Source organism: Mauremys reevesii, linkage group 8, assembly GCF_016161935.1.
Source record: "Mauremys reevesii isolate NIE-2019 linkage group 8, ASM1616193v1, whole genome shotgun sequence".
In the NCBI taxonomy this organism is placed as follows: domain Eukaryota; kingdom Metazoa; phylum Chordata; order Testudines; family Geoemydidae; genus Mauremys; species Mauremys reevesii.
Genome location: NC_052630.1, coordinates 120,091 through 143,925, shown reverse-complemented (window position 1 = coordinate 143,925; position 23,835 = coordinate 120,091). Strand labels below are relative to the sequence as shown.

General features: G+C 53.0%; 1 long non-coding RNA gene across 2 annotated transcripts; it reads left to right on the top strand.

The window, feature by feature from the left end:
* The first annotated feature begins 12,630 nt into the window (after nt 1-12,630).
* On the top strand, nt 12,631-23,281 carry LOC120369920. Of its 2 annotated transcripts, none has more exons than XR_005583504.1 (10): nt 12,631-12,741; nt 14,115-14,478; nt 14,868-14,987; nt 18,178-18,261; nt 18,840-18,955; nt 19,537-19,900; nt 20,215-20,357; nt 21,784-21,895; nt 22,505-22,641; nt 22,940-23,281. It is a non-coding gene; the product is annotated as an uncharacterized LOC120369920 (long non-coding RNA). The 2 variants fall into 2 exon arrangements; XR_005583503.1 differs by having other exon boundaries at nt 12,633-12,741; nt 20,215-20,346.
* Nucleotides 23,282-23,835: the final 554 nt, after the last annotated feature.

Sequence of the window (23,835 nt, the reverse complement as noted above, 5' to 3'; positions counted from 1 at the left end):
TGCAGAAGAGAAGAATGAGGGGGGATTTGATAGCTGCTTTCAACTACGTGAAAAGGTGTTCCAAAGAGGATGGATCTAGACCAGGCCTGCACAACTCGTAAAGTGGCGAGGGCCACATTACTCCAAAGAAAACAGCCGAGGGCCGAAACCTCCCGGCCCTGCAGAAACACCCTGCCCCAGGGCCGTCCAGCCCTGCAGAAACAAACCCTCCTTCCCCAGCGCCGCCCCACCAAAACAGCTGTGGGCCAAAAAGGAAGGTTGGGGGTGGGGAGGTGATACTTTATTTTAAATCAACAGGGGGCTCCCAGCTGAAGAGCGGCCTGGGAGCCCTCAGGGTCAAATTAAAGGGCTCGGGCCTCCGGCGGCTGGGGGCGGCAGGGCCGGCTCTAGGTTTTTTGCTGCCCCAAGCAAAAAAAAATGTTGGCTGCCCCCCGTCCCAGCCCTGGGCTCCCCCCTGTGCCCCAATCCTGGGCTCTCCCCCCACTGACCCACACCCCCTGCCACCCCAGCGCTGGGCTTCCCCCTTTCCTCCCCATCAGTGCCCTCCCCCCACCCTGCTGCTGTCCCAGCCCTGGGCTCTCCCCCACCAGTGCCTCCCCCCCCCACACCTCCTGCCTCCCCAGCCCTGGGTCACTGGTAACACTCCCAGGGCAGGTCATTCAGCAGGAATTTTGGATGTGCAAAGAACACAGACAGGATTGGTTCCCATATGCTTACAGAGCTGCAGTAAAGTGGAACAATTTTCAGCTTGTGTGATTGGAGGATATCTGGATGCATATTATAAGACTGTCCTCCATAAATGAGGAAAAGTTGAGGTGCCTTTATTATTCTTTTGTTCCACTCTTTCTTTCTATGGGGAATGTGCCAGTGCAATATCACTGTCTTCCTTTTAAACAGCCTTCCTTCAAAAAGGCAATGGCTGTTGAAAATAGCAATTCCAGTGCTAATAACCATTTCTTGCTCAATTTTATCCTGCTTTTTCTACAGCAAGTTACAGTGGATCAGTATATTTGATTTGGGAGAAATGAAGTAACAGCTGCCCAAATTGAGCTTGAGCACTCCTGAATTTTGAGGTGTTCAAATCTGGAAGGCAGGTGCTGGGGCTGGGGGTCCTGTGGGCGCCATGGGGGAGCATGGCAGCAATGTGTCTGGAGCTGCATGGAGCCAGACACGCTGGTCTGAGTGGCAGTAGTAGGATAGGCATGGGAGTCCCCGGGGTTTATCAGGGGACAGGTAGGGGGTGAGGTCCTGGGGGAAAGGTGAACTAGATGACCCCCCCCCGAGCTCCCTTCCAACCCTGATATTCTATGATTCTATTATTTTATGATTCTAAGTTCCATTGTCTGTTAAGTGTTTTTTGATTGGGCATTTACTCAGAATAGTCCTTTCTCAAGAAGCTTACCAAATGCTTCACTGGTGCTACTTAGAATCAAACTCATTGAGATACAAATACATAGCCAATATTCATAACTTAAAATACAAAAATGATACACACATACAGACAGCATAATCATAACCAGCAAATTATAACTTTTTCATAGACACCTCACTTGACCTTCTTTATACAAGATTTGGTGCAACTATAGGACCGTGGTTGCAACAATGATCTATACAATCACAGTGTATGTCAATAATATCACAGACACCCCGTGACCAGTCGTGGTAATGGACAGTGTGTGTTTCCCATGGAGCAGCGGTGACACCGAGTGGCCAGCAGGGGTGGCATTAGCCTCTTCTCGTTTGGTGTGGGGGCTGAGGTGGGCTAGACAAAAAAAATGGGGGTTCTGTACCCACCTCATCACCTGGCCCCACCCATCATGAGGGCCATGCCTCTGCTCCTTCTCAGTTAAAGACCAGGTTCATTTCTGCCCCCAGCCAGGGTTTACAGCAATATAACCTTTATTAAAATAAAAATAGAAAACAGGATTTACTCTAAAGGCATCTAAATCTGTCCAAATTTTAGTATTAAATCCAAAATCCTCTTAAATATCGCATCAGAAACCAAAATCTAAACCAAAATTTGAAACTGCAAACAATGCTTAATTTCAGACCTAAACATTAAGAAAAACTATTTTGTTTTTAAAAACAAAAATTAACAAATGCAATAAATTAATAATTTCAACATTTTAACAAAAAATTATGCTAACATAAAATAAATAAGCCCTACTATTAAAACCACCTATAAAGCAATTGAATACTGGCTAAATCTGTATAAAAATATGCAGAACTATGTCAAAACCGGTATTGCATATCAGACATTCCAATCCAGCAAACATCAATTAAAAGTCCACTTTGAATAAAAAACAAAACAATAAACCAAAACCAATCAGCTGTAAACAAACCTGCACATAAGTAACCTGTACCAACATTGGAACAAACTGTATTTCCAATTCTAACCTTGTTTCACGCAAGAGGGAAAGTGTTTTGTAGCCCCAGTAACCATTCTGTCACTACAGCATTTATTTCACTAAATAAGGTTTTTACCAAATATAAATTGCCCTTAACATTGTTTTACAGAAATTCTAATTGTGTCTTTGCAATAATATCCCAAGTATGCAAGTACGTCCCCTCAGAGGAGTACCACATTCCTCAACTGCTAACCCAAGTGAAAAAATGATCATCTTCTGCAAGAATCCCACACAATTTATGCATTTGTAAACCCTAGGGCCTGAAGCTGATTCGAGAAAGGTAAATGAGCGATCTTAAAGCTCTCCGACTTCACCTGCTGGAGAGCAGAGGGAATTGACGGAGCGACATTGGGGTAAAAATTGAGGAAGCCTTGGGGTGGGGAATCACATTTTTAGTGTAGCTTATTGGGAGCCTGCCTGGGCAGAGCCTGCCAGTGTTGTCATGCAAAAGTTGTCTCTAAGCGGTTTTGAGACTGGTTTTGATCCCCCCGCCCTTTTTTTTCTTTTCTTTTCTTTTTTTTTGTTAAATGGCTTTGTGGTGCGGTGTTATTGCCACGTTGTAGGCGCGCCGCCGTGATGGTGGGCCAGGTTTGCTGACCGCAGAACAGAAGAGCGTGGGAGAGCAGTTGAGGTACGTGGCAGTGTCTGGATTGCAAGGCAGCGTGGGGCCGGTTAGCGCCTGCAGGGCAGCTGATTGTGAGAAGAGCCGCTACACGACGAAGGCGGGATGGGGCGCTCACTCTCAGGAGATTTGAGAAGAGCTGCGGTGCCGGCCTGCCGGCGTTTTCTGACAGCTGATCTCCCATTGGGCCTAGTGAGGTGACATTTTAAAAAAGAGCTGATCTCCCATAGGGCCCTCACTAAGTGACGTTTTATGATAGAGGTAATGTGTCACTGCCTGGGGGCGGAGATCGCTGCTGCAGGCACCACGGCTCAGAAACTTTTCCAAGCTCCGTGCCTGTTTCGAGTCGCTGAACGGAAGGCGGGAAGGGGAATCTCCAGGCGAGAGCGCGAGGATCCTGCGGGCAGTGAACCAGCCACAGGACCATGGGCGCAGACGCTGCAGATGGACTGAACTCCCTGGTTTGCAGTGGGCGCAGGGTTAGGGTCAGGGTCAGAGTGAGGGTGAGGGTTAGGGTGGGGGTCAGGGTCAGGGTGAGGGGTTAGGGTCGGGGGTCAGGGTGAGGGTTAGGGTGAGGGTTAGGGGGTAGGGTTAGGGTTAGGGTCAGGGGTAGGGTGAGGGGTGAGGGTGAGGGGTTAGGGTTGGGGTTGGGGTTAGGGTTAGGGACACGCAGGGTAATGCACAGAACAGTTCCTGCATGGAGCTACAGTGACACCGTGTGGCCATGCAGCGTAATGCACAGAGCAGTTACTGCATGGAGCTACAGTGACACCGTGTGGCCACGCAGGTTAATGCACAGAGCACGTCTCACGGAGCAGCAGTGACACCGTGTGGCCACGCAGGGTAATGCACAGAGTATTTATCATGGAGCAAGAGTGACACCGTGTGGCCACGAAGGTTAATGCACAAAGCAGTTCCTGCATGGAGCAACAGGGACACCGTGTGGCCACGCAGGGTAATACACACAGCAGTTCCTGCATGGAGCCACAGTGACACCGTGTGGCCATGAAAGGCAATGCACAGAGAATTTCTCACGGAGCAACAGACACACTGTGTGGCCACGCAGGTTAATGCACAGAGCACTTCTCACGGAGCAGCAGTGACACCGTGTGGCCACAAAGGGCAATGCACAGTGCAGTTCCTGCATGGAGCCACAGTGACACTGTGTGGCCATGAAAGGTAATGCACAGAGCATGTCTCACAGCAACAGGCACACCATGTGGCCACGCAGGGTAATGCACAGAGCAGTTCCTGCATGGAGATTCAATGACACCGTGTGACCACGCAGGGTAATGCACAGAGCAGTTCCTGCATGGAGCTACAGTGACACCGTGTGGCCATGCAGGGTAATGCACAGAGCAGTTCGTGCATGGAGCAGCAGTGTCACACGGTGTCACTGTAGCTCCATGCAGGAACTGCTCTGTGCATTACCCTGCGTGGCCACACGGTGTCCCTATTGCTCCATGCACGAACTGCTCTGTGCATTACCCTATGTGGCCACATGGTGTCACTGTTCCTCTGAGAGAAATGCTCTGTGCATTACCCTTTGTGGCCACACGGTGTCACTGCTGCTCGATGCACGAACTGCTCTGTGCATTACCCTGCGTGGCCACACGGTGTCACTGTAGCTCCATGCAGGAACTGCTCTGTGCATTACCCTGCGTGGTCACATGGTGTCATTGAATCTCCATGCAGGAACTCCTCTGTGCATTACCCTGCGTGGCCACATGGTGTCCCTGTTGCTGTGAGACATGCTCTGTGCATTACCTTTCATGGCCACACAGTGTCACTGTGGCTCCATGCAGGAACTGCACTGTGCATTGCCCTTTGTGGCCACACGGTGTCACTGCTGCTCCGTGAGAAGTGCTCTGTGCATTACCCTGCGTGGTCACACGTTGTCATTGAATCTCCATGCAGGAACTGCTCTGTGCATTACCCTGCGTGGTCACACGGTGTCATTGACTCTCCATGCAGGAACTGCTCTGTGCATTACCCTTTGTGGCCACACGGTGTCACTGCTGCTCCATGCAGGAACTCCTCTGTGCATTACCGTGCGTGGCCACACGGCGTGTCTGTTGCGCCGTGAGAAATACTCTGTGCATTACCCTGCGTGGCCACATGGTGTCCCTGTTGCTGTGAGAAATGCTCTGTGCATTACCTTTCATGGCCACACAGTGTCACTGCTGCTCCTTGCAGGAACTGCTCTGTGCATTTCCCTTCGTGGCCACACGGTGTCACTCTTGCTCCATGCAGGAACTGCTTTGTGCATTACCCTGCGTGGCCACACGGTGTCCCTGTTGCTCCATGCAGGAACTGCTCTGTGCATTACCCTATGTGGCCACATGGTGTCACTGTTCCTCTGAGAGAAATGCTCTGTGCATTACCCTTTGTGGCCACACGGTGTCACTGTAGCTCCATGCAGGAACTGCTCTATGCATTACCCTGCGTGGTCACACGGTGTCAATGAATCTCCATGCAGGAACTGCTCTGTGCATTGCCCTTTGTGGCCACATGGCGTGTCTGTTGCTCCGTGAGAAATACTCTGTGCATTACCCTGCGTGGCCACATGGTGTCCCTGTTGCTGTGAGAAATGCTCTGTGCATTACCTTTCATGGCCACACAGTGTCACTGTGGCTCCATGCAGGAACTGCACTGTGCATTGCCCTTTGTGGCCACACGGTGTCACTGCTGCTCCGTGAGAAGTGCTCTGTGCATTACCCTGCGTGCCCACACGGTGTCCCTGTTGCTCCGTGAGAAATTCTCTGTGCATTACCTTTCATGGCCAAACGGTGTCACTGTGGCTCCATGCAGGAACTGCTGTGTGTATTACCCTGCGTGGCCACACGGTGTCACTGCTGCTCCTTGCAGGTACTGCTCTGTGCATTACCCTGCGTGGCCACACGGTGTCACTGTAGCTCCATGCAGGTACTGCTCTGTGCATTACCCTATGTGGCCACACGGTGTCACCGCTGCTCCGTGAGACGTGCTGTGTGCATTAACCTGCGTGGCCACACGGTGTGTCTGTTGCTCCGTGAGAAATTGTCTGTGCATTACCTTTCATGGCCACACGGTGTCACTGCTGCTCCTTGCAGGAACTGCTCTGTACATTACCCTGCGTGGCCACACGGTGTCCCTGCTGCTCCTTGCAGGAACTGCTCTGTGCATTTCCCTTCGTGGCCACACGGTGTCCCTGTTGCTCCATGCAGGAACTGCTTTGTGCATTACCCTTCGTGGCCACACGGTGTCACTCTTGCTCCATGCAGGAACTGCTCTGTGCATTACCCTGCGTGGTCACACGGTGTCATTGACTCTCCATGCAGGAACTGCTCTGTGCATTACCCTTTGTGGCCACACGGTGTCACTGCTGCTCCATGCAGGAACTCCTCTGTGCATTACCGTGCGTGGCCACACGGCGTGTCTGTTGCGCCATGAGAAATACTCTGTGCATTACCCTGCGTGGCCACATGGTGTCCCTGTTGCTGTGAGAAATGCTCTGTGTATTACCTTTCATGGCCACACAGTGTCACTGGACTGTGTGGCCCTTTGGACTGGACTGTGCATTGCCCTTTGTGGCCACACGGTGTCACTGCTGCTCCGTGAGAAGTGCTCTGTGCATTAACCTGCGTGGCCACACGGTGTGTCTGTTGCTCCGTGAGAAATCGTCTGTGCATTACCCTGCGTGGCCACACGGTATCCCTGTTGCTCCGTGAGAAATTCTCTGTGCATTACCTTTCATGGCCACACAGTGTCACTGCTTCTCCATGCAGGAACTGCTCTGTGCATTACCCTGCGTGGCCACACGGTGTCACTGTAGCTCCATGTAGGAACTGCTCCGTGCATTACCCTTTGTGGCCACACGGTGTCACTGCTGCTCCATGCAGGAACTGCTCTGTGCATTACCCTGCGTGGCCACATGGTGTCACTGCTGTTCCGTGAGAAGTGCTCTGTGCATTAACCTGTGTGGCCACACGGTGTCACTGTAGCTCCATGCAGGAACTGCTCTGTGCATTACTCTGCGTGGCCACACGGTGTCACTGTAGCTCCATGCAGGAACTGTTCTGTGCATTACCCTGCGTGGCCACAAGGTGTCAATGCTGCTCCATGCAGGAAATGCTCTGTGCATTACCCTTCATGTCCACATGGTGTCACTGCAGCCATCACTGGGGCTTAGGAGGTTCCGGGGGCCCTCCCAGCCCTTTTTCCAGAATATAGGGGTCCCGATGGGGCTTAGGGGGTTCGGAGGGGCCCCCAGCACTCTCTCCAGGCTTTGGGGTCCCTGTGGGGCTTAGGGCGTTCGAGGGGGCCCCCAGCCCTCTCTCTCCTTCTGCAAGCGTCCCAGGGGGGCTTAGGGGGTTCCAGAGGGGCTCCCAGGCCTCTCTCCAGGCTGTAGGGGTCCCGGGGGGGTTAGAGGGTTCGGGGGGCCTCCAGCCCTCTCTCCAGGCTGTTGGGTTCCCGGGTGGGTTTGGGGGTTCGTGAGCCCCCCCAGTCCTCTCTCCAGGCTGTAGGTGTCCCGGGGGGTTATGGGGTTTGGGGGGTGTGATGGTGCTGCCCGTGGGAGCCAGCTGAGGTCACTCAGTCAGGGTGAACTGCGAACCAAATGGGGCAGACAAACCCCAAACGCTGGTGGTTATTCCAAAACTTAGATTTACCAAACCAGCACAAAACAGCTTCTATAGTACCTCACTGGTCACTTAGAAGTCCAAACCCCGCAGTTCCCTTAAAGTGCCCAGCCTCAGGCCTCCGTCCAGACACACCTGTCAGATATGATGATGATTTCTGAGAATCTTACTTCATCATATAAAAGAAAAGGTTTTTCCAATCCCAAAAGATCAGCCACATACCCAGGTCCAATTACAACTTAGATCTTATCCAAAATACATGCTATAGTCAATTCTTATTAACTAAGCTAAAATTTATTAAAAAAGAAAAGAGAGAGAGTGTTGGTTAAAAGATTAATCTACAGACAGACTTGAATTTAATTCTTGAGGTTCGGATACACAGCAGAGATAAGCTTGTAGTTGCCAAAAGTCCTTTTAGAAATTGGACTATAACCTATGGACTATGTCCATATTCAGGGTGGCTCCAGTCAATGACTGGGGATCTCAATCCTTGTGGCTTAAGGTTTCCCCCTCTTGAAACCCAAAGCAGATCTGAGATGAAGAAGGGTCGTGTCCCAGGCTTCTTATACATTTCCAGCAGCCTTTCGGCCTGAGAAAACAATAGGCTCAACTCCTTCTCCCAAACATCCTGGCAATTAGCACAGAGTAATTTATCCATTAAACAGTTCAGATACAGGCTAGCACAACCTTCAAAAAGACACATAGACAATAATACTATTTCACTCAAGTATCATCATAAATGTTAATATTCCTTTCTTGATCTTTGAATTAAAACTATAGCAATAGACAAGACTTGTTTGCTGACATCACAAGACCTGAGCAAACATCTCCCCTTCTACCTCTAACAATGCAGACTTGCATTTCAAAGCTCTAGTCATTTACATATCTTCCTAACCCTCCTCAAGGTTCACCCATGGGTCAGGTCAGTTTATGAGTTAATTAACTCTTTCTGGCCCTGTCACCTTTCAATGAGATATTATATCACACTCATAACATCACAGGGGGGCACAGATACCTCTCTGCAGGTGTAGAGGGTCCTGGGGGTCCTAGGGCATTCGTGGGGGGCACAGATACCTCTCTGCAGGTGTAGGGGTCCTGGGGGGGCCTAGGGCATTCGTGGGGGGCACAGATACCTCTCTGCAGGCTGTAGGGGTCCCGGGGGGGCTTAGGGGGTTGTGGGAGGTACAGATACATCTCTCCAGGCTGTAGAGGTCCCAGGGGGGCTCAGGGAGTTTGTGGGAGGTACAGATACCTCTCTGCAGGCTCTATGGGTCCCGGGGGTTCGTGGCGGCACAGATGCCTCTCTGCAGACTGTAGGGGTCCCGAGGGGGCTTAGGGGCTTTGTGGTTTGCACAGATACCTCTCTGCAGGCTGTAGGGGTCCCTGGGGGGCTTAGATGGTTTGTGGGGTCCCAGATACCTACATCCAGGCTGTAGCGTCCTGGGGTCTTAGGGGTTTGTGGGGGGAACAGATACTTATGTCCAGGCTGGAGGATTCCCTGGGGGACTTTGGGAATTTGTGGGGGGCACAGATACCTACGTCCAGGCTGTAGGGGTCCCGGAGGTCTTAGGGTGTCGTGGGGGGCACACATACCTATGTCCAGGCTGTAGGTTTCTCGGAGGTGCTTAGGGGGTCGTGGGGTGTATAGATACCTACTTCCAGGCTGTAGAAGTCCCTCAGGGGCTTAGGGAGTTTGTGGGGAGCACATATTCCTACGCCCAGGCTGTAGGGGTTGCTAGTGGGGTTAGGGAGTTTGTGGTGGGCAGAGATACCAATGTCCAGGCTGTAGAGGTCTCTGGGGGATAAAGGGGTTTCTGAGGGGCACATATACATACGTACAGACTGTAGGGGTCCCAGGGGGCTTAGGGGGTTTATGGGGGGCACAGATACCAATGTCCAGGCTGTAGAGGTCTCTGGGTGGCTTATGGGGTTTTGTGGGGGGCACAAATACCTATGTCCAGGCTGGAGGGGTCCCGTGGGGGCTTAGGGGGTTCATAGGGGGCACAGATACCTACGTACAGTGGTGAGCTGGAGCCGGTTCGCTGGAACTGGCTGCTAAATTTGAAGCCGGTTTAGAACCTGTTGTTAGGGTTACCATACAGCGAGCAGCTGGGGGTGCTGCTGGGAGACAGGACCCCTCACTCTGTACAGCTAGAGCCTGCTTTTCCCAAGCGCTACCTTCCCCTGGTTTGCCTGGCAGCCCCCCCGAGCCTCGTCTCCTCCGGATTCCTCCCCTCCGAGTCTCCTCTTACCTTGGGCTCTGGCCGGCTGATTGAATCAGGCTGCAGCTCTCAGCCTGCGGGAGCTGATTCAATCAGCCTGCGGGAGCCCAAGCTAAGACGAGACTGGGAGGGGAGACTCCGGGGGTGACGAGGCTCGGGGGGGGGGGAGAGGAATTGGGGGTGACGAGGTTCGGGGGTCTGCGGGGCAAACCGGGGGAAGGTAGCGCTGGGGCCAAGGACGCCAGGTAAGATGGGGAGGGAAGGAATCAGAGAGTGTCGGGGCTGGGGAGGGGGAATGAATTGGGGGATGACGTGGCTCGTGGGGGGAGAAATTGGGGGGTGACGAGGCTGGGAGAGGGATGGGATCCCGCGGGGGGGGCAGTGAGGTCCCTGTCTCTATGTTCTCAGTAATAGCCGCTGTTCCCCTAGCAAAACCCTCCCCGCTACGTTCCCTTTCTAGTTTTGCCTCCTTGGCTCCAGTCTCTATTTCTTTTTTTTAAAGCCGATATTTAAAATGTCCATGTCAATCTCTCTCTCCGCCATCGGTGGTTTTACACAGTTCTGCACACGGCCCCAGTCTCCAGCTGTTCAATCCTTCACCGGGGGGTTTAATAGTGGGGGTCCCAGGCAGAGCACCCAGCCCCCGCTGGGGGAAGGGGCGCAGGGCGGGATCACGCAAGGGCTTGTGGGAGTTGTAGTGCGCCCCGGCCTACAACTCCCATCAGCCCCCGCGGACCCAGTGGGCGGTGCTTTGGGCGCGACAGGCTCCACTCGCAGGGCGGGGCCTGGAGCGGAAGTGACGTAAGCGGTCTGGAGGCCACCCGTGATAAGCGAGGGACTTGGGTGCGTTGGGCGCGAGGCGCTGCGGCCCCGGGACGTGGGGCCACCACAGCGATCCCGCCCCCCCCCGCGGGGTGTTTGGGACCAGCCCCCCAAGTGCTCCCAAAGCCCCCGGCGCGTCTTTCCTCACACCCACGGGCTCCCCCAGCCCCCTCACCACCTCCCCCCCCCAGCCACAGCTCCCCCCCGACACCCCCAGCGCCTTTCCTGCCCCCCGCCTCCCCTCAGCACCTCCCCGCCGGCCACAGCCCCTCCCCCAGCGCCTTTCCTCCCCGTCCAGCCACAGCCCCCGGCGCATATTTCCTCCCCGCCTCCCCCGGCACCCCATCACCCCGGCACCCCAGCGCCTTTCCTCCCCGTCCAGCCACAGCCCCTCAACTCCTCTGCCTTCCCCTTCTGCCCAGCCACAGACCCCTCCCCACCTCCTCCAGGCCAGCCACAGCCCCTCAACCCTCCCGGCCAGCCACAGCCCCCACCTCCCGGCCAGCCACAGCCCCTCCCCACCCCCACTCCGGCACCCCCAGCACGCCTTCCCCTGTCCAGCCACAGCCCCTCAACCCCTCCGCCTTCCCTTCTGCCCAGCCACAGCCCCTCCCACCCCGCCTTCCCCGGCACCCCAGGGTGCCTTTGCCCCGCCCAGCCACAGCCCCCATCCCCACAGCTTCCTCACCCAGACACAGCCCCTACCCTCCCAGCGCCTTTCCTCCCCCAGCTCCCACAGCCCCCGCCAGCCACAGCCCCTGCGACCTTCCCCAACCCCCCGTGCCCCCGCACTGCTGTGAGCTTCCCCAACTCCACATGGGCCACCCCCTTCCCCACACACCAGCCGGGTGCCGCAAGCTTCCCACCCCCCACGGTGCCCCCAGCACACTGTGAATTTCCCAAGCCCCCTTGGTGCCCCCTTACCCCCAGCCCCCCTGCATCCCTAGTGCGCCGCGACCTTCCACACCCCCAGCTCCAACCCCCCCAGCTCCCCGTGACATTCTCTAATCCCCCTCAGCCCCCCCAACCTTCCTCTTCCCTCCCACAGCCCGCCCTGATTTTCCTCATCCCCTTTAACCCCAGCCTGCCCCAACCTGCTTCCCCAGTCCCCAACCCACCCACCCCGCCCCTATGCCTGCAGCCTTCTCCAATCTGAACTCCCGTTCCTCTAGCCAAAACCAACCCGCCCCTGTCTATCCCCATCCGTTGGGCCCCTCAGTCCTTTCTTCTCCCTCCAACGCCTCTTAGGCCACCCCAACTTGCACCCCATCCCTACTTTCTCCCGTACATGCCTTCTCCCATAGCCCCTTCCGCCCCCCTCCCTCCCCAACACCCCACGCCTGCAACAACTTTCGCCAGCCTACATGCCTGTATCCCCCAGTTCATTCCTCCATTCAAGGGACTCCTCAGACCCCATCTCTCTCCAACATCCTCCCAGCTCACCACAACCTGCGCCTCTATCCATGCCCCCACCTGTAGGGACTGCTCAGTGCCCCTTCCTCCCCAACAGCCCCCCCAGTTCATTTCCCCCATCCATTGGGCCCCTCAGTCCCCTTTTTTCCTCCCTCCCACTGCAACCTGCACCCCACTCTGTCCCTAGATCTGTGGGCCCCCCAGTGCCCTTTTCTCCTTTGTCCAACATTCCCCAACCTGCACCCCCATTCCTCCCTCCACCCATGGGGCCCCTCAGCCCTTCTCTCTCTTTCCTGCCCAACACTCACCCTTCATAGCACACGGGCAGGCGATCTAGGGGACGAAACCCGTGGGGAGCAGTGGATTGTAGAGTAGAGCGGTGACTGATAGTGTGGGCTCAGTCTCTGTTCCTCGACTGGGGCGGCTGGAGATGGGATGGGAGAGGGAGGCAGGGAGGAGGGTGTTAATAGAGCTCTGTGTAGTGATAGTTCCTGCTTGTCTTTATTAGTTGGCAGAGGAATTGTCCAGGAGCTGGAGCCGGAGGAGAAACTGGAAGAAGTGAACCTGAGCAGCCTGGACATCCTTGTAAGCAGAGATGAAGAGTCCTCAGCTTTCTGCCTTCTCCATGACTGGCTGTGAGTGAACAATTATGGCCTCTAGCCCTCATCCGTACCACTCAAGTTTTCTTCAGAGGCCGTGAGCCTCCTTGTTGGCCATGGGGCTCTGTGGGATTACGACCAAGGGAAGGGACAACAGTCTCCTCCTCTGCTCAGTGACTGTCTTGGATGCAGGTGCAACAGGCTGCTTAACATATGAACGTAAGAATGGCCAGACTGGGTCAGATCAAAGGTCCATGTAGCCTAGTATCCTGTCTACTGACAGTGGCTAATGTCAGGTGCCCCAGAAGGAATGAACAGAACAGGGAATTACCAAGTGATCCATCCACTGTCACCCATTCCCAGCTCCTGGCAAACAGAGGCCAGGGACACGATCCCTGCTCATCCTGACTCGTAGCCGTTGATGGATTCATCCTCCATGAATTGACAGTAACTCTCCACTTAACATCCTCTCGCTTAACATTGTTTCAATCTTACGTCCCCGGTCAATTACAGAACATGCTGTATTTAAAGTTGTGCAATGCTTGGCTATAACGGCGTTTGGCTGCCTGCTTTGTCCACAGTCAGCAGCCCCCCATCAGCTCTCCTATGCCCCCCCCAGCACTTCCCGCCTGCCAGCAGACCCCGCGGATCAGTGCTTTCCCTCACCGCCTCCTGCCTGTGGCAATCAGCTGGCTTGTGGCATCCGGGGACGGGGAGTGAAGACTCATTGTGCAGGCTCCCCCTCCCTCCCCTGCTTCCAAACACCGCAAGCCAGCTGATGGCTGCGGGCAGGAGCGAGGACCTGGTGTGTGAAGTAAAGGGGAAGGAGGGGGGAGGAAGAGGCAGGTTAAGGGTGGGGGGTTGGGGGAAGAGGCGGCGTGGGCGGCCGAGGGTTGAGGCCCCCGACCCTGGTGCTTGCAGAGAGGGGAAGCTGCCGCTGCTCCTGTGCAACGTGCTTCTGCTAGCCTACTGCACCTTCAGCCTCCTTGCCTGCCTCATTGTCGCCAGTGCCAGTGGGCTGTGCCCGTGTGGGGTAAGGCGGGGGCACCCCCCAACTATAGTACTGTACTGTATAGCAAAAAATAATTCTCTGCAGCGTAACCCCCCATTTACATTCATTCTTATGGGGAAATTGGACTTGCTTAACATCGTTTCACTTAAAGTCGCATTTTTCAGGAACATAACGAGAACGTTAAGTGAGGAGTTGCTGTACCTAGTTCTTACTTGAACCCCATTATAGTCTTGGCTTTCACAGCATTCTCTGGCCAGGAGCTCCAAAGGCTGAGTGTGCGTTGCGTGCTTTTTAATTGTATCTATAAAGGAGTAATGGAAGATGGGAGAAGAAGAACCTACACAACACTGCAGATTCTGATGATAACTTCTGTTTTCCCCTCTTGTGTTGTGCTTAGTACCACGGAGAAAGAAGTGAAGGGTAAGAACCCACCCCTGTTGTGACATGGAAGGCGCCCAAGAGCCGTGAGACAGTGAGCGTTGTTGATTCCAGGCTATGAAGATGCCATGAAGCTGGGAGTGGAGCAGATGTCACCGTCAGTGAGATAAGGGTCTGGTTTGGTGAGGACTCTGGTAATGGCCCACCTGCCTCCAGGCCAGGACTTGTCGTTAGCTGGGGCTGAGTTTGTAGGAAAAGGTTTCTGAATAGCTGTAGTTACGAGGGAGACAAAGTCCCCATTTTCAGGGGCTGGTCATTTCTCTGTCCACAAGCAGTGTGTTCTCTCCAGCAGAAGGTTGGATCCAGGGGGATGACTCCAGCTGGTGAGTTTCTTGACTTCCTCCCATGTTTTTTTCTCTTTCTCTCCTCTAATGTGTTGGCCAGCACACTCTCTGTCTGTCTGTCTGTCTCTCTCTCTGTCCTTGCCTCTCCTTGTCCTGTCTCCTTTCGTAGGACATGGGCAGGTGTGGTAGCTGTGCGTCCCCACAGGCTAGGTTTTGGGAGCGATGAACAAGTAGGAGGGGACCAAAATCACACAGGGTGGTGGGCGCTAGAGTGCAGCGGTGACTGTGGGTGTTGACGGAGTCTCTGCTCTAGTGGGGCTGATGTGGATGGCATGGGACAGGGAGGTAGGGATGAGGGCAAGATTTCATGCACCAGTTGAATTTTGTGTAGTGATGGCTTTTTCTTGGGTTACTTCCTGCGTTTGCAGAGGAATCATCCAGGAGCAGCAGCCGGAGGAGAAATTGGCAGAAGTGGACCTGAGCCGCCTGGAAATCCTCTTAAGTGGAGATCAACAGTCCTCCGCTTTCTGCCTCCCACATAACTGCCTGTGAGTAAGAGGTCAGGGCTTGGAATTCCTCATCTGTACTCACTGCAATTTTCTTCACACTCTGTTTGCTTCCTCAGAGTCTCTAGATCCCTCCTGGCGTCTGCAGTCTGGGACTGTGGTGGGCCCGCTGTGCACCCCTGACTCTCGCCCCCCTTTGCCTCTGCTTGCTGGAAGCAACAAGCTATGAGAAGCAATAAGTTACAAGCCAAAAACATGCTTTTCCCCACAGGTGTGGTGTGTGTGACCAGTGTGTGCTGTGCAGAGTGACTGTTTTAAGGTGTCATTCCAAGGGTTGCTTTCTACTTGTAGTCCTAAAGGTGTGATGGGATGAGGGTTCAGGACAGAGCCTCACTGTGTGGGAGAGGCGAAAATAGAGCCTCCCCAACATTGCCCACTGAGATGGTAACTTACTTGTTTTTTCCCCTCGTGCTGGGTTTAGTACCAAGGGAAAAGAAGTCACTTGTCAGTGTCTACTGCCTTCATGTCATGGAAAGCGAGCGAGAGCAATGGGACCTCAAGAACTACTGATGCCAAGGAAAAGCTGTCCTACTGGGAGTGGAACAGTCGCCACTCTCAATGAGATAACTGTCTGTTTTGGTGATTGCTCTGCTCACGGCCCACCTTGCTCCTGGTAGGGGCGCTCCATTTGCTGGGGCTGTGTTTCTAAGAAAGTGTTTTTGACTAGCTGTATTTATGAGGGAGACAAGGTCCCCATTTTCAGGGGCTGCTCAGTTCTCTGGCCAGTAGCGGTGTGTCCTCTGCATCAGAAGGTGAGATCCAGAGGGATGACTCCAAGTGACGAGTTGCTTGCCTTCCTCCCATGTTTCTCTCTCTGTCTGTCTCTTCTCCAGTATGTTGGCCAACACTCTTTCTCTCTCTGTCTCTGTCCTTGCCTCTCCTTATTCCGTCTCCCTTCATAGCACACAGGCAGGCGTGCTAGGTGTGCATCCCCACAGGCTAGGTCTCGGGAGCCATGGAGCAGTAGGAGGGGATGAAAAGGGTTAGGGTTAGGGTTAGGCTCTAGGCTCTAGGATTTGCGCCGCCCCAAGCAGGGCGTCACGCCGTGGGGGGCGCTCTGGCGGTCGCGAGTCCCACGGCTCCGGTGGATCTCCCGCAGGCGTGCCCGCGGATGCTCCACCGGAGCTGTAGGATCAGTGGACCCTCCGCAGGCATGCCTGTGGGAGGTCCACCGGAGCCGCCTGCCGCCCTCCCGTGGGACGCCGCCCCAAGCGCGCGCTTGGCGCGCTGGGGTCTGGAGCCGGCCCTGCAGACGGAGCAGAAACTGGAGGAGGTGGATCTGAGCAGCTTGGACGTCCTTCTAAGGAGACATTCAGAATGCAGAAAGCTGAGGACTGTTCATAACTGGCTGTGAGTAAGAGGTCAGTGCTTTCAATTTCTTACCTGTACTCGCTGTAGTTTTCTTCACAGGCCATGTGCTTCCTCATTGGTGTCATGGAGTTTGGTGGAGACAAGGCCCTGCACCCCCGGCTTCCTGCCATTCACGAAGACTCTCAGCCAGCCAGTAAAACAAAAGGCTTATTTAGATGACAGGAACACAGTCCAAGACAGGTCTTGCAGGTACAGATAACAGGACCCCCTCAGTTAGGTCCGTCTTGGGGGGGGGGGGGCCAGGAGGCCAGAGCCCCGTCTGGGCTCCCCTCCATTTTCCCAGCCAGCTCCAATTGGAGACTCTCCAGCCCCTCCTGTCTGGCCTTTCTTCCTTTCCTGGGCCAGGAGGTCACCTGATCTCTTTGTTCTCTGACACCTTCAGTTGGCCCCTTTGCATAGGAGGGGCCCAGGCTGTTAGTTGCCAGGAGAGAGTGCCGGCCATTCTCTATGCAGACAGTATCACAGGGGCCCTCTAAGCTTTGCAAAAATCATACACCCTGATCCCCCATACCTAGATATTTAAGAAAGGCGTAGGGGAAACTGAGGCACCCACAGAGTATTCAGAGAAAACATTCAGAACATTCCCACTTGGTCACAGTTGGGTACGAGCTCTTTGGGATTAAGGCTGGGGAAGGGACAAGAGTCTACTGAGCAAAGTGACTATTTTGGGTGCAGTTACAATGGGTCCCTTCTAGTTGCGGGTGTAAAGTAGTTGAGGGCGGAGCCATGGGACACAGGAGCTATGAAATGAAGAGACTATGCAACATTGCAGAGATGCTAATTTACTTTGTTCTTCTCCTCTGTGCTGGGTTTAGTGCTGAGGGAAAAAAGTCACACGTTAGATTCTATTGCCCTCATGCGATGGAAAGCGAGCGAGAGGCATGAGACTGCAAGCAGTGTTCATGCCAGGCAAGAGTCATTCATCTGGGAGCTGAGCAGACACCACTGTCACTGAGATAAGTGTCTGTTTTGCTGAGGGTTCTGCTCACGGCCCAGCTGACTCCTGGTACAGACACCCACTTAGCTAGGGCTGGGTTTGTAGGAAAAGGTTCCTGACTAGTGGTTATGAGGGAGACCAGGTCCCCATTTTCAGGGGCTGCTCAGTTCTCTGGCCAGGATCGGTGTGTCTTCCGCAGGAGAAGGTTAGATCCATGAGGATGACTCCAGGGGGTGAGTTGCTTGCCTTCCTCCTGTGTTTCTCTTTCTCTTCTCTACTCTACTCTGTGTTGGCCAACACACATCCTCTCTCTCTCTCTCCCTCCCTCTCTCCTCGTGCTGTCTCCCTTCATAGGACACGGGCAGGAGTGCTAGATGTGTATCCCCACAGCCTAGGTCTCAGGAGCTATGAAGAAGTAGGAGGGGATGAAAATCATGCAGCGTAGTGGGCACTAGAGTGGAGCAGTGACTGCGGATGTTGATTGTCTCTATTCGAGTGGGGATGATGTGGATGGGATGGAAGAGGTAGGCAGGCATGCGGGCAAGATTTCAAGCACCAATAGAGCTTTGTGTTGTGATGGCTCATGCTTGGCTTTTGTAGGTGCGCTTGCACAGGAATTGTTCTTCAGGAGCCCCAGCCCGGGGAGAAACTGGCAGAAGTGGACGTGAGCAGCCTGGACATCCTTCTGAAGAGACATGAACAGTCCTCAGCTTTCTCTCTCCTGCATAACTACACTTCACAACTTTTAGGGGCACGGCTAAAGCCCAAGATAAATGCAGGGTAGAGGCTGAGTACAGACGGCTGCGTCCCTTTAGGTGGGTTTGGTTTCTTATAAATGTTTTCCTCCTTTTGTGGGTGCATTAGGAGAATTTCCCTATCTTCTAAGCTGCTGATCTTCCAGGACAGAGAGGAGCGGGTTCTTCTGAGCAGTGGCCTGCAACCAGGAAGGTGAGTACAGATGCTGAGTTGGTCCTTCTTCCTATGTGTGTGTTTGTGTCTGTGTCTCTCTCTAAGCTCTAATATGTTGGCCAGTATGCTCGCGCTCTCTCTCTCTCCTTGTAGTCAAGTATCAGAGGGGTAGCCGTGTTAGTCTGGATCTGTAAAAACAGCAAAGAGTCCTGTGGCACCTTATAGACTAACAGACGTTTTGGAGCATGAGCTTTCGTGGGTGAATACCCACTTTGTCGGATGCATCTGACGAAGTGGATATTCACCCACGAAAGCTCATGCTCCAAAACGTCTCTCGTTGTACTGTCTTCTTGCATAGAACATGGGCAGTGGTGCATGCTCACAGGCTTGGTCTGGAGAGCCTGCATCGCACTGAGGCATTGGGAGGGAGAAAAGAAGCATGATGGGTACTAGATTCTCCATTGGTAGTGGCCGGGGTGACTGTGGGAGTTGACTCTGACTCTGTTCATCAAGTGGGGTTGATGTAGAGTGGATGGGAGAGGGAGGGCGGTATCTCAGACACCAATAGAACTTTGCGCAGTGATGGCTCCTACTTGGGTTACATGCTGTGTTTGCAGAGGGATCGTCCAGGAGCCCAGACAGAGAAACTGGAAGAAGTGAACCTGAGCAGCCTGGACATCCTTGTAAGCAGAGATGAAGAGTCCTCAGCTTTTTGCCTTCTCCATGACTGGCTGTGAGTGAACAATTACGGCCTCTATTCCTCATCTGTACCACTCTAGTTTTCCTCGGAAGCCATGAGCCTCCTCATTGGCCATGGGGCTCTGTGGGATTAAGACCAGGGGAAGGGACAATAGTCTCCTCTTCACAGTGACTCTCTTGGATGCAGGTGCAAGGTGCTGCTTAACATACAAACGTAAAAATAACAATACTGGGTCAGACGAAAGGTCCGTGTAGTCCAGTATCCTCCCTTCTGACAGTGGCTTCGGTCAGAGGGAATGAACAGAACAGGGAATCACCGAGTGATCCATCTCCTGTTGCCCATTCCCAGCTTCTGGCAAACAGAGGCTATGGACGCCATCCCTGCCCATCCTTATTAATAGCTGTTGATGGACCTCTCCTCCATGAATTTACATAGTTTTTTTTTTAACCCCATTAAGCTTAAGCTTGATAGCATTCTTTGGCGAGGACCACAGTTTGTGTGTGCATTGTGTGCTTAATTGTATCTATAAAGGTGTAATGGGAGATGAGAGAAGAAGAACCTACACAACATTGTAGATTCCGATGATAACTTTTGTTTTTCTCTCTTGTGCTTAGTACCACGGACAGAGAAGTCAAGGGTAAGAGCCCACCCCCGTTTTGAGATGTAAAGTGCACAAGAGCCGTGAGACAGCGAGCGTTGTTGATGCCAGGCTATGCAGAGGCCATCAAGCTGGGAGTGGAGCAGACGTCACCATCATTGAGATAAGTGTCTGGTTCAGTGAAGACTCTGCTAACGGCCCACCTGCCTCCAGGCTGGGACTTGTCGTTAGCTGGGGCTCGGTTTGTAGGAAAAGATTCCTGAGTAGCTGTGGTTGCGAGGGAGACAAGTTCCCCATTTTCAGGGTCTGGTCATTTCTCTGTTCACAAGCAGTGTGTCCTCTCCAGCAGAACGTTAGATCCAGGGGGATGACTCCAGCTGGTGAGTTTTTGTTTTTACTTCCTCCCACGTTTTTTCTCTCTCTCTCTCTCTCTCTCCTCTAATGTATTGGCCAACACACACACTCTGTCTCTCTGTCCCTCTCTCTCTTTGTCCTTGCCTCTCCTTGTGCTGTCTCCCTTCGTAGGACATGGGCAGGGGTGTAGGTGTGCATCCCCACAGGCTAGGTGTTATGAGCTATGAACAAGTAGGGGACCAAAATCATGCAGGGTAGCGGGTGCAAGAGTGGAATGGATACTCTTGATGTTGACTATCTGTTTGAGTGTGTAATGCTGGCTGATGCATGGCTTTTGCAGCTGCGCTGGCAGAGGAATTGTCCAGGAGCCCTACCCGGAGGAGAGACTCTCAGAAGTGGACCTGATTACCCTGAACATCCTTCTAAGCAGACATGAACAGTCCTCAGCTTTCTCCCTCCTGCATAACTGGCTGTGAGTAAATGGTCAGTGCTTGGAATTCCTTATCTGTACTTGCTGTAATTTTCTTCAGACTCCATGTGCATCCTCGTTGGATACGGGGCTCTGTGGGATTAAGGCTGGGGAAGGGACCAGAGTTGCAGTTGCCTGGGCTACTAGGATGATCCGAGGAATGGAAAACCTGTCTTATGAAAGGAGACGCAGAGCTTGGCTTGTTTAGCCTAACCAAAAGAAGGCTGAGGGGGGATAGGATTGCTCTTTATAAATATATCAGAGGGATAAATATTAGGGAGGGAGAGGAATTATTTAAGCTTAGTACCAATGTGGACTCAAGAACAAATGGATATAAACTGGACACTAGGAAGTTTAGACTTGAAATTAGACGAAGGTTTCTAACCATTAGAGGAGTGAAGTTCTGGAACAGCCTTCAAAGGGGAGTAGTGGGCGTAAAAGACATATCTGGCTTCAAGACTAAGCTTGATAAGTTTATGGAGGGGATGGTATGATGGGCTAGTCTAATTTTGGCAACTAATTGATCTTTGATTATTAGCAGGTAAATATGCCCAATGGTTTGTGATGGGATGTTAGATGGGGTAGGATCTGAGTGACTACAGAGAATTCTTTCCTGGATGTTGGCTGGGGAGTCTTGCCCACATGCTCAGGGTTTAACTGATCGCCATATTTGGGGTCGGGCAGGAATTTTCCCCCAGGGCAGATTGGCAGAGGCCCTGGAGGTTTTTTGCCTTCCCCTGCAGCATGGACCATGGGTCACTTGCTGGAGGATTCTCTGCAACTTGAGGTCTTCAAACCACAATTTGAGGACTTGAGTAACTCAGACATAGGTTAGGGGTTTGTTATAGAAGTGGATGGGTGAGATTCTGTGGCCTGCATTGTGCAGGAGGTCAGACTAGATGATCATAATGGTCCCTTCTGACCTTAAAGTCTATGAGTCTAAGCGAAAAATCAAGCTAATTCCATTTCAAAACATGCCAGTCCCTAAGAACCCCAAAGCTCTGTGACTAGATCTTGCCTGGTGTGCAGTCTGGGACTGCGGTGGGCCCGCTGTGGACTCTCTTCCCCTCTTTCCTCCTGCTTGCCCCCGATTGCTGGGAGCCGATCCAAAAAAAAAAAAAAAAGGCAAGAAGCTACAACGAGGAACAACCTACAAGCCAAAAACTAGTCAACAAGCAACTCACGAGCCAATTAAGCCAAAAGCAAGCCCAATTGCTGCATATTTTTCTGCGGGTTTGGCATTTCTGTGCAGAGTCTGCAGTGCAGAGTGGCTTTTTCGGTGGTTGTTGCAAGGGGTCCTTTCTACTTTTTGTCCTAAATGTGTAATGGGAAAAGGGTTGAGGACGGAGTCCCACTGTGTGGGAGAGGTGAAAAAAGCCTACCCGACATTGCCGACCGAGAGGGTAACTTAATTATTTACCTCCTTTATGCTGGTTTTAGTACCAAGAGAAAAGAAGTCACGCGTCAGAGTCTACTGTCCTCACACAATGGAAAGCGAGCAAGAGCGACGAGACCACAAGCATTGTTGATGCGATGCAAAAGCCGTCCATCTGTGAGTGGAACCGCCACCACTCTCAGTGAGATAAGTGTCTGGTTTGGTGGTTGCTCTGCTCACGGCCCACCTCCTGATAGGGACACCCCTTTAGCTAGGGCTGGGTTTGTAAGAAAAGGTTCCTAACTAGTGGTTACGAGGAGACAAGGTCCCCATTTTCAGGGGCTGGTCATTTTCTGACCATAAGCAGTGTGTCCTCTGCAGCAGAAGGTTGGATCCAGGGGGATGACTCCAGCTCATGAGTTTCTTGACTCCCTCCCATGTTTTTCTCTCTCTCTCCTCTGTGTTGGCCAACACACACTCTCTGTCTGTCTGTCTCTCTGTCCTCGCCTCCTCCTTGTGCCGTCTCCTTTGGTAGGACACGGGCAGGAGTGCTAGGTGTGCATCCCCACAGGGTAGGTCTCAGGAGCTATGTACAAGTAGGAGGGGATGAAAATCATGCAGGACAGTGGGCGCTAGAGTGGATCGGTGTCTGTCAGTGTTGACTCAGTCTCTGTTTATCGAGTCGGGTGGATGGAGATGGGATGAGAGAGGGAGGCAGGGATGAGGGCAAGATTAAATACACCAATAGAACTCTGTTTAGTGATGGTACTTGCTTGGCTTTATTAGTTTCCAGAGGAATCATCCAGGAGCCCTAGATGGGTGAGAATATACAGAAGTGGACATGAGCAGCCTGGACATTCTTCTAAGGAGACATGAATAGTCCTCCGCTTCCTGCCTCCCGCTTAACTGGCTGTGAGTAAGAGGTCAGTGCTTTGAAATCCTCATCTGTACTCACTGTAGTATTCTTCACAGCCCGTGTGCTTCCTCGTTGGGTATGGGGCTCTGTGGTATTAAGGCTGGGGAGGGGCCAGAGTCTGCTGTGCAGAGTGACTATGTCGGGTGCCGTTGCAAGGGGTGCTTTTGGTTGCAATGCTAAAGGTATAACGGGAAGAGGGTTGAGGGCAGAGCCGTGCCATGCGGGAGAGTTGAAAGGAAGAGCCTAGAAGACATTATGAACTAAGGTGGTAACTGATCTGTTTTCTCCCCTTGTGCTGGGTTTAGTACCAAGGGAAAATAAGTCACGTGCCAGAATCTACTGCCCTCATGCGATGGAAAGCGAAGGAGAGCGATGACACTGCGAGTATTGTTGATGCCACGCAAAAGCCGTCCAACTGGGAGCGGAACAGCTGCCACTCTCAATGAGATAAGTGTCTGTTTTGGTGATTGCTCTGCTCACGGCCCTCCCTGCTCCTGGTAGGGACGCCACATTAGCTGGGGCTGGGTTTGTAAGAAAATGTTCTTGACTAGCTGTAGTTACGAAGGGCACAAGGTCCCCATTTTCAGAGGCTGCTCAGTTCTCTGGCCAGGAGCGGCGAGTTCTCTGCAGCAGAAGGTTGGATCCAGGAGGATGACTCCAGCTGGTGAGTTGCTTGCCTTCCTCCTGTGTTTTTTCTCTTTCTCTTCTAATGTGTTGGCCAACACTCTCTCCCTGTCTTTCTCTCTCTCTGTCCTTGCCTCTCCTTGTGCCGTTTCCCTTCATAGGGACACGGGCAGTGGTGCTAGCTGTGCATCCCCGCAGGCTAGATCTCAGGAGCCATGAAGAAGTAGGAGGGGATGAAAATCATGCTGGACAGTGGGTGCAAGAGTGGAACGGTGACTGTCAGTGTGTACTCGGTCTGTATTCATTGAGTGGATTTCACGCAGCAATAGAGCTGTATGTAGTGATGTCTCATGCTTGGCTTTTGTAGCTGCGCTTCTAGAGGAAGCATGGAGGAGCAGCAGCCGAAGGAGAAGGTGACAGACATGGACCTGAGCAGCTTGGGCATTCTTCTAAGCGGAGATTAACAGTCCTCAGCTTTCTACCTTGCACATAACTGGCTGTGAGTAAGCGATACTGTATTCAAAGCACTGAACTCCTCACTTAAAGTCGCCCTGATTAACGTTGTTACGTTGCTGAT